Below are 11,316 nucleotides of genomic sequence, written 5' to 3' on the forward strand. Positions count from 1 at the left end.
TAATCGACTTTTTCCTATTTTGTCACTGCACTAAACAGGACAGAGTTGGTAACAGAAAGGATTTTTTCTCAACAACAATAATTTATTCTATTATAGTTTAAAAAAAATACATCATTTCACATTAATGGTAATAATTGCATGGAAGATAACAGCAAACAATTTCATTTATCCTTTGAAACTGTATTTGCAAGATGAAAATTATGTCTAGGTAATGAAAAATTCTAAAACAAATTCCTTTCTGTTACTACCTACTATATTAGACTTGCACAATGTTTTCTGCTGTTATCAAAATCACAAAAAACATGTATTTGTTCAATATACAGACAGTGTATATTATTTTGAAATTTATTTGATATGGTGATGATAACTTATATTAAATGAAATAGTTGGCATATAATAGATTAAGGTTTTGATTCATCTTGAACATACTTCCTGTTACTGATTATGGTTATCCTGTTAATTTTTATAAGGTAACATGACAGAACGTAACAGAAAGGAATTACGCGGTACTTTTTGTTCATTTACTCAAATTGTGTAGAAGTTTACTTCCATCTACATGTGCATATCAATTTGATAAGATACTATAAAAACACATGCACAGTTATAATGAACAGACAATGAAATATTCTCAGAAGGTACTCAAAAAGGCTATAATAGGAGAGAACGACAACATTATTTTTTTCCAAATTCTGATCTTTGGGGAGTTAAGATTTTTCAAACTGCATGGTTGCTGTTCACCTAAATATATGGAGTCATACATTCAGGAAATGATGCTCTTTACACTGCATTACAAGAAATAAATTTTTGGTCTTTCAAACGTGTCCACAGGTGGAAAAAAAACCCAGCGGTAACAGGAGTGAAATTACCCCTAGGGACAACATTTCGCAGCGACATTAAGGTGGTTTTCCCGCAAAACCGAATAAAAAAATAGTGCAGGAGTTATTTCCCCTATCTAGATCTGAATGTGTAATGGCGGGCGACTTGGACGTTGCAGACACAGTAACAAATGTAGCAATAGGTAAGGAACGCGTATCGCATGAATAATGAAATATATGTCATATGGTGTCTTTTTTCATATTATAATGTATTTTAACATCAAGAAATGGAAATAATTTGAGTGAAAGCTGTATTTATCAAAGAAAAATAGCAAGCGGAGTTTAAGCTCCGCCCACCTGTTTACCTTATTTGGAAAATCAATGTAGTTGCGAAGCTTGCAGTTTGCAAGTTGGTTAATTGAAAATAACTGAACTGAAGTAGCCGTGCACTTGTCAGTTGAGATTATAACGACCTGGTTGAAGAAACTGATGACAACAAATGGAAAATGTATTCAATATGATCCAATGTCAGGAAAAAACAAGACAGTTTATAAATGTGTAATTTATCGCTTTCAGGTATCACAATCTAGAGATATATACATGATACTAAAATGCAGAGGACATGGCTTGTGCTCTATAAGACTAAGAGATTAGATTAAGGTTCCACTAAAGTCAAAATATAGGACACTTCATAAACATCTAAACTTTGCCTGTATTTTTCAACCTATAATGAATAAAGTCATAAACTATGAGAACATATGTTCGGTGTCCCTTGTATTAAAATGATTAGAATTGAAATTGGAAATGTGTCAAAGAGACAGCAACCCAACCATAGAACAGATATTAGCAGAAGGTCACCAACTTGTTTTCGAGTTCAGACGTTTTATCTTCTATGTTTCGCGTTTAGTAGGATGACTTGATGTGTGCTTCATTTTTCCCCTTATTTATTTTCCATGTTTCCTGTCATACTCTTTAATTTCTCGTGCTTTTGACATACATCATGTACATGACATATTATTTTTATATATATAATAATTATTATCAGTATTAAAATTGAATAGTCACTGCATTCACTTTCCCTCTTAAATTAGAGTACATGAATGATATCAAATATCTGAACTGTGTCCCTGTTCAGTGTTCAGCTATATATATCCCCAGTAAACAGAATCGAGCCATAATGGTATTTGTAAAATTTTCATTGCGAGACCTCATGTCCAAGAGGCAGGAAAAAAACCACTTGTAATATAGCTGTGTATTCTGTTGTAACAGACAAGTATGTACAAGCATGAACGGATGCAAATCATATCATTTATTAAATGGAAAAGGCCACAGCCTGTTTAGAAACGGTCAATTTTGACGGTGTATTAAAGTCAGTCTGTCTGTCTGTTCCAGAATTGAATATTTTTTTGTCGCATCTTTCTCAGGAAAATAACAAGGACTTCTAAAATTTGGTTTGAGGGTTTATATAATACCGTGTGATGCTTTTTCATATTCACCACTCAACAAATTCCTGTGTACCTTAAAATTCTTAAAGTGTATGGGGGTATCAAAAGTGATCAGTAGCTCACAGATTCACTTGTTTGTTTTATATTATTTTATATTTTTTGTGGGGGAGGGGGCTGGCTATTGTGAGCAGTGTTCTCAGCACTTCTAGTTAATCATAAAAATTACATTAAGACGAGCAAAAATTAGCAACATGCATATCCTGGGTTAATTTAATTTGCATTAATTATATAAACATTAAAACGTTTAATCCCGCTGCAAATGTTTGCACCTGTTCTAAGTCAGGAATCTGATGTACAGTAGTTGTTGTTTGTTTATGTAATTTATAAGTGTCTCTCGTTTCTTGTTTTTTATATAGATTAGACCGTATGTTTTCCTGTTAGAATGGTTTTACACTTGTAATTTTGGGGCCCTATATAGCTTGTTTATTGATGTGAGCCAAGGCTCCGTGTTGAAGGCCATTCATTGACCTACATGTATAATAGTTTACTTTTATAAATTGTTATTTGGATGGACATGATAGAGAGTTGTCTCATTGGCACTCACACCACATCTTCCTACATTGTATTTCTATTGTATGGCAAAAGTGATTTCTTTATTTTAAAAAATATATGATTCATTATCATGATTATACATGTTACAATGTATACACAGGTTCATACTATTTTTGACATACATGACATATAGCTCTGTAATTTTTTTCACTACTTGTACATCTTTGGATTTTAAATGTTTGGCTTTGAGCGTTCCTGATGAAGGTAAATCCAGACTCGGCCAGAAAAGTGCTATGGACACATGAAATTATTGAACGTGTTGTTTTCAATTTTTCATGCTCCTTTATTAAAAAAAAAAGTATGATTACATTCTCTTTTTTTTTTAGGTCACCTGACAATAACAGGATTGAGGTTACAGTATACCATTCAAGCTGTGATGAAATATAAAGTAATGGTTTGAATTTGGAGAGCTTCATTACATGTATTATAGACAGGTAAATTGTTTTATCCTGCAATTATCTAACTATTGTACATGTACAATGGGACGGCTCTCCTGAAGGGTCCCAAGTTAAACAGAAATTAAAAACTATATGTCATCATTTAGGCCTTATGGCCTTCAACAATGAGAAAAACACATTCTGCCACATTGTCCTTCTAAAAGGCGCCAAATCATAATATTAATAAACCTGTTAAAGGAGAAAACTAATAGCCTTATTTATGTGAGAAAAATGTGAATGAACAAACAAACAACAAGTGCTCAATTAAATATTACAGACACATACATAGTCAGGGGTACTACATGTACTTGTACAAGTTTATTTTATTTACTTGAAGAAGTAAAAAAAAATACATATATAACACGTATAAGTAAATAGATAATGTTTGAATAATCTAGCCTTAATTTTCTCAAAAATTTTCTTGTACAAGTAAACCATGTAAACATTTCTTTCAATCCTAAAAAAATCCTCAAGTTTTGAGATGTGAATCATGCCTTTAATGATTTTTTCAAGTTTGGCTCAAGTTTTTTTTATTTTAAGTTCAATGTTTCATCTCATTATACATGTATAAATTAAATCCATCAAAGAAACTGATTGAGCAAAGATCTTGTATATTTGTGCAAGGCCTTCAAAAATTGCTCCTTTGAGGCTTGTAAATGAGCAGTGTTGTGAAGATAACAGACAGATGGGATTTTCATTGTCTATGAAATTACACTTAAATGATTGATAAAGACATCTGCAGAGAGTGCACAATTTAAAATTCGATTAGAGCAAAGAAATCTCAAGAATACAAGAAAGAAAAAAGGATGATTTAATTTTTTTTTACATATATACATTTGTACAAGTAAAACAAGTACAATGTAAAACATTCTGAATGTGTAAGGGACATAACTATGCCAATTTTTTGTTTACCTATACAAGTAAATACATGTAAGATTCACTTGTATAAGTATCCTACAAATTCACTTTTTTTTTCCATTCTTCAAAAATTGCAATACAATAATTAATGTACTTAATATAAATCATGATCAATTTCTGAATTCAAAATGAAGTGTCTGTATATATATGTACCAGCAATAATATTTATTTACACAGACATGACAGATACTCCTATAATCATGATAATAATAATATACTGAACTTGCTACATGTACATGTAGCTAAAATTTCTTGTGGATAACTGATATTGATCATGTTGATATTGAAGTATTCCTGTCATTGTTCACATTTGGAAAAGGAGATACAAAATAATGAAGTTCAACATACTATTTAAATATTTATTACATAGTGCGCCTTATTGAAATGTGTTTGGAAAATTTATTTTTTTGTTCAAATGTTGAATGAAGACATTCCTACTGGTAAAAAAGGACAAGAATTATTTTGTTAGCATTTTAACAGTACTTTTTTGAAGAAGTATGTTTGCACTAACTTTTGATTACTTTTCTCATATTGAAAATTTCATTCGATATATACATTGTACTTGTATTATATTTGCATTTTCATATTTCAGGGATGAAGACCTGCAGTCAGACACCAGTTAAAAGTTACTTATTACTCATCATGGCCATTATGGAAGATCTGATTAAAATTTGTTTAGAAAGCCACCAAATATGTCCATGAAAAATAGAAAAATGACAGCAATTCTACATTATGCACCGTACTAAGCAGAAGCATTGACTGTTTCAAAATCAAATGAATTGGAATTTAGTGTATTGATGCTGAAAGAGAGAGGAATATTATTAATTGGACAATTTAACTGCTTTTTCATCATTATTGAAGTTGATGTATACCATCTTAAAGAGTTTTTACTTCAGTTAAAAGGAATACCAATGCAAATATACATAATAAAGGCAGTTTGGAGATTTGTGAATATTCTTAAAATAGGAGTTTCAAAAAGGATTTCAGTGTAAATATTGTATTTCACGGATGTCAGAAATGTAATTCTATGTCTCTTTCATGAAATGTTTTAAAAAAAAACTGCAATATCTAACCAAGACGAGTGAGAGATCTACAGATAGACATATGATATTCAGTTGAACTGTAAACATGGTAAAGGGGAATTTTGAAATATTTATTTATAAGACTTCTATGAGTGTTTTGTTATTTTTATGGCAATTACAGGAAACCGATGTAAAAAGTAATTCAATATAGATATTAATCCTACCAGAAAACCTACAGATATCATATGTACATTTCAGACATATACAAATTACATGTACAAATGTAAGCATGTAATTCACTGATGCACCACCTATGTAATGCTCATTCTGAAAAACTTCATATCAAGTATGGTGTTCCCCAAGGCTCCATATTAGGCCCCCTTCTGTTTATATTATACATCAACGACCTTCCTATTTATATGAAAAATTGTTGCACTGATTTATATGCCGATGATTCAACCTTACATCTTTCTGGTAATTGTTATCAAACTCTTCAGTCAAAGGTACAAGAAGATTTACATGGTGTAGAGGCATGGTGCAATGATAACAATATGTTCATCAATAAAAATAAAACAAAATATATGATTATTGGAACGAAGCAAAGAGCAATGCCACATTACAATGAGAGTTGTTTAACTATTAACAATCAAGTGATACAATCTTCCACATGCGAAAGTCTTTTAGGCATTAAAATTGACCCTTCCCTCACATGGACAACCCAAATTGACTTGATCTGCTCAAAAATATCATCTAGACTATATCTACTATTAAAGATTAAAAAATTTCTAAATCTAGACTGCAGAAAATTATTCTATAATGGTTATATCTTGCCACTTATTGATTATTGTTGTATAGTGTGGAGTAGTTGTAGCAGTGAGGGTTTAAAAAGGATATTAAAATTACAAAAGAGGGCTGCTAGATTAATACTAGAAACAGACCCATTCGCTCCTTCTGCACCCTTATTCAAACACTTAAACTGGATGACAGTTGAACAGAGAATAAAATATCATAAGTTAGTGATGACATTTAAGTGTATTAATAATGATGCCCCATCATATCTTACTAACAAGTTTCATTACGTTTCAGACAGAAATCCGTACCCCTTGAGAAATGCTGTTCAAGGAAACCTCATACTCCCTAAACCAAAAACAGAATTATTCAAAAAATCTTTTATGTATTCTGGACCATTCTTGTGGAATAATTTGCCAATACCGTTAAGAAATATTACAAATATTAATTCTTTCAAATACAAAATAACAGATCATTTATTGAAATCAACCTAGCTGTATAAATAATATAAAAAACTGATCATGTCATCATGTTTATTTTTTCATCACATTTTATCAAGTTGTATTGAACATTATTATCACACTTGACTTTTTATGCTAATGTATGTATGCAATGTACTAGTATATGTTTGTGTTTTGTTTGATTTTTCATTACGAGGGCCTCAGGGAAGATTAGTTATATAGCTAACTGTGTAACCCTCTTAAAATAAAGTATTGTTGTTGTTGTTGTTGTACTTGATTGCCAATGAAACAACTCTCAATCAGAGAACAACTAGTCATATACATGTATTAGCCACCAGCTGCAGAGAACAAGCAAATCAAATTTTTTCATGGTTTATATTTCAATCTCATTTCAAAACACAGACTCGCTATACAGGTTTACAAAATGTTCAAAAGCATTATAAAGTGTTTTGATTGCAGTTGTTGGTCATATTGATGTTGGCCTTCAATACTGAGCGAGACCTCTGTACAAATGTACAAATGTAACATCCACTGTGACCACAGAATGTTTGAACCAAAAAATGTTGGATATTTTTCTTTGCTTGCATTTATCATGTAGCTGCTCTTTTGTACATACATGTATGTACATTTACATACATGTTCATATGTATTTAATTTTCTACTGGTATACATGGTATACTTGGAAACTTGTGATTGAATATTTCCACAGTATAAAAAATTCTTATGTCTAGCAAGATTAGCAAATGATGTTAGATATACATGTACTGCATTATATTACCATATGCATACATAAAACATTTTACATGTACATTTGTACAGTTGTATGGCAATGAGACAGCATTCCCAACACACAGACAGAAATTACCTTCTATATATTTTAAATTTGAATGTATCTTACATCATGTACATGTCATTACGTAGTACAGCTAGAATTTGATTAAAAAAAGGATGATGTGGTATAATTGCCAATGAAGTTTTGATTAACAATTAAGTTGTGTTATTTTTTGTGATTGGGTCAGGTAAAGATTAACCCATGATTTTTGGTAGGCAGTACAGTGTAGTTCTATAAGCGTTAACATGGTTAACCCGTACATACATTGTATCATTTTATGAGTTTCCATCTGACTATTTTGTCCTTTACCCTATATCATGGAAATCGATTCATTCTGATTGATCTGACACTTCAGGATTGTGGTTGTGTATAATTTATATTAAGTTAGTTATTTCTGTATTTAGATGTATATTCTGGTACATAAAATTTCTTCTATTAGAACAGAAAAGAAATACCATTTCAGTTGACTCCAATCTCAGCAGGTGATAGGAAATAAGTTTTCTGATTTTAACATCTTTAAGATGAACATGATGAACCTGAATTAAAATATTATGGCACTTAATAATGAAAACACAATTGATTGATTGTGCTGAATGTCACATAAGCACATACGACTATTTCTTTGCTGTCCATTTGTATTTGTGGACACTGCACAGAAGGCAGGAATTTAATATGAAATGAGCGGCAGTAAAAAATAGGTCACTATTTCCAACTTCATGATAGAATTGTATTCTTTGATGTCTTTTGAGGTTGAGAAATTAAGATGATATACATAGGTACAAAAAATATACACTGTACATGTACCTAAATCTGAAACAAATCAGATGAGATTAAAATAAGTCATATACAATGTATGCATTTGAAATAATTTTTCAAACTGGTATTTCACTTTATATATATATATATATATACATGTAGTGGAAGCATAAATTATAGAGCACAAAGTTTTTTTTTAAATTTGGGGTACTCAATGTCTTATCTTTGAATCTTTACTCGAAAAGGTAGTTTGTGCAAATATTGAAACTCACACCTTCTATGAACAAAGGAATTATATCCCCAATGTTAATGCTGGTGTACAAATTTTAAAATGTATGCCTTTGAATTACAAAAATAATAAAATCAGTAAAAGTAGGGCAGAATAATTTTACCAAGTAACTGTAAGGATACTAGAATAAGTCAAATACTGCTCCAGATTGGTTGAAAGGGAATATTCTGTGTAATAAGACGCAGGAAATAACTATGGAGTCCGGCATAATAAAAAAAAAGCAAGACACAAAAAAACTAGCATAGCAGCTGGTGAAAATAGATGCAAAAGAATCACCAGAATGAATCTAAAAGTGACAAATCATGATTTACAATTGATACCAGTCACACTTGATAAGCAGGAGATATTCAACAAATAAAATCTCGATCTATTGATGTGACGCAGGTAGGAGTTAAGTATATTTATAATTTAAACATTACCAATGACACACCCAACTTCTTTATAAATGCAGCTTTTTTCATTAAAATTTTAATGATTCACAATACACAAACACTAGAAGAGACCTAGTAGGCTAATCTATTAAAATTTAAATAATGAACTTTTACTTGCAGAACGAGAACTATATATACAAGCACACGAGATGCGATTCCGGATTTGAACAAAAAAAGGGGGGAAGGCTGCATGCCCCAACACTACATGCATGTAACCCACGTATGGGGTGTAAAATAATGACCTTGTAGGCTTATCTATTAAATTAATTTATATATTGAACTTTGACTTGTAGAACAAGAACTATACAAGCACCCGAGATGCGATTCCGGATTTGAACAAAAAAGGGGGGAAGGCTGCATGCCCCAACACTACATGCATGTAACCCACGTTTGGGGTGTTTACTAATGACCTGAATAATTATGTTTTTTTTGCCTTCAATAATTTAAATAGCAATAAGAGAATAGTTGTTTCAAACTTCGCACAAACATATTATTAAATGAAACGCCGGTGAAAACAAAATATACACGTAGTTTTCCCGTCAGCCGATCCGACTACTAGAGGGTCATTCAAACGCTTTTTTCGTGCATTTTAGAGCGATTATGCTACTACATGTTAGAATAATTGAAAAGTGCAGGTGCAAGAGCTATACCAACCCACTTCATTCTAGTATTGGTAGAAAGGCCACATTTCAAACTTTTCGAAAAGTGCTGCTACTAGTTATATAGCGTTCGTGTAAAAGAAATTTCACAACCCGGAGTCCCAAAACATCAATAAATCGATTAAATTCTCCATGTTTTATTGTTTTTTAATTACAAAACCTCTAATGAAAATTAAGTGGCAGCACTTTTCCAGTAAAACAAGTTATCCTAATTACAACGAGCCCAAAATCAGGGCGATCCGATTTCATCTTGCACCTGCACTTTTGACTTTTTTGGGAAATGTCTTTACTTTCAGTTTGAAGTCACGTGACACTAGTGTATTTATATTTTTCTAAAAATAAAAGTTTGTAATATAAACAAGGATAAACCCTTTTCCCCCCGATTACTCATATGACGTGTATTTTGGCTTTTAGACAGAGAAAACTCACTCTGAGTTCAATATGATTTTTCTAGTGTATAAAAATGGAAATTTTCTTGAAACGACCTTAACACCCCTGCGTTTAAAAGACCTTTAAAGATGCAAAATTTTCTTACATGCTTTAGTTATAACGAAATCAGACCAGTATTGAAGAAGTTCTTTAAATAATCTATCAGATTTGTGAAAATCGGAAGGCTGAGACAATAACAGTCTTAATTTTTGGCATTAGGAAAAAAACAAAAAAAATGTCTTCAGACATGTATTTTTTATAGCACTAATCAAAGAACACACATACTTAATATAGATATTCTTTGAATGATTTCATTTTCAGAAAATAAAAGGGGACAACATGATATTTTTTGCCCCCCCCCACCCCAATTGTTGACCATTTAAATTATAATATTTTATTAGAAGAGATATTCAAAGAATGTTTAATTGGGTGCAGTTGGTGCAATATATACTAAATTAAAAGTTAATAATGAAACTTAAAATTTTTCCAAAAAGATGCCTGAAGAAAAATATAATTGCTGGTGAAAAACGGGACATGGAAAATAGACTTTTTCAGATATTGTCTCATATATGATCAAACATGTCAGTCATTCTATTACTTGATATAGAGAAATAAATCTTATCTAATGAACATACTTTTCATTGAACTGAGTTTGAAATGGCTTACGGTCATGTTTTTCTCTGACTGTCTATGACGTCTTTACACTAAATCCATTGTATGTTGGATGTGTACGGATTGATTGCTTAGTCTTAGAGGCATGATTTTTTTATTAGTTGTTAATGGTTTTGAACTAGCTGTCAGATAACTGCGAGTACTCTCAGATCTGTTCATTGTGTCTATTTGTGTCGGGATGTATAAGTACCCGTCGACGTCCACTTTTATTTTTTGTCTATCTGATGAGTTAAGCCTTTTCAACTGATTTTTATAGTTCGTTCTTATGTTGTACTGTTATACCACTGTCCCAGGTTTGGGGAGGGTTGGGATCCCGCTAACATGTTTAACCCCGCCACATTATTTATGTATGTGCCTGTCCCAAGTCAGGAGCCTGTAATTCAGTGGTTGTCGTTTGTTTATGTGTTACATATTTGTTTTTCGTTCATTTTTTTTACATAAATAAGGCCGTTAGTTTTCTCGCTTGAATTGTTTTACATTGTCTTATTGTGGCCTTTTATAGCTGACTATATGCGGTATGGGCTTTGCTCATTGTTGAAGGCCGTACGGTGACCTATAATTGTTAATGTTTGTGTCAATTTGGTCTTTTGTGGATAGTTGTCTCATTGGCAATCATACCACATCTTCTTTTTTATATTGTCAAATTATCTTTGATTTGAGAGGTGTCAGAGGTTTGGATAATTTTACTTTTTTTCAGGAAAAGATCCATACGCAAGATTACACTTGTTTGAATTGTCTGTTCTTTCAAT

General features: G+C 31.6%; 1 long non-coding RNA gene across 1 annotated transcript; it reads left to right on the plus strand.

Annotated features, from left to right (window-relative positions):
• The first annotated feature begins 960 nt into the window (after positions 1-960).
• LOC134723581 (uncharacterized) lies at positions 961-5,396 on the plus strand. Its single transcript, XR_010108119.1, has 3 exons — positions 961-1,018; positions 3,199-3,306; positions 4,820-5,396. It is a non-coding gene; the product is annotated as an uncharacterized LOC134723581 (long non-coding RNA).
• The last annotated feature ends 5,920 nt before the right edge of the window (positions 5,397-11,316 follow it).

This window comes from Mytilus trossulus, chromosome 6, assembly GCF_036588685.1.
Source record: "Mytilus trossulus isolate FHL-02 chromosome 6, PNRI_Mtr1.1.1.hap1, whole genome shotgun sequence".
NCBI lineage: Eukaryota > Metazoa > Mollusca > Bivalvia > Mytilida > Mytilidae > Mytilus > Mytilus trossulus.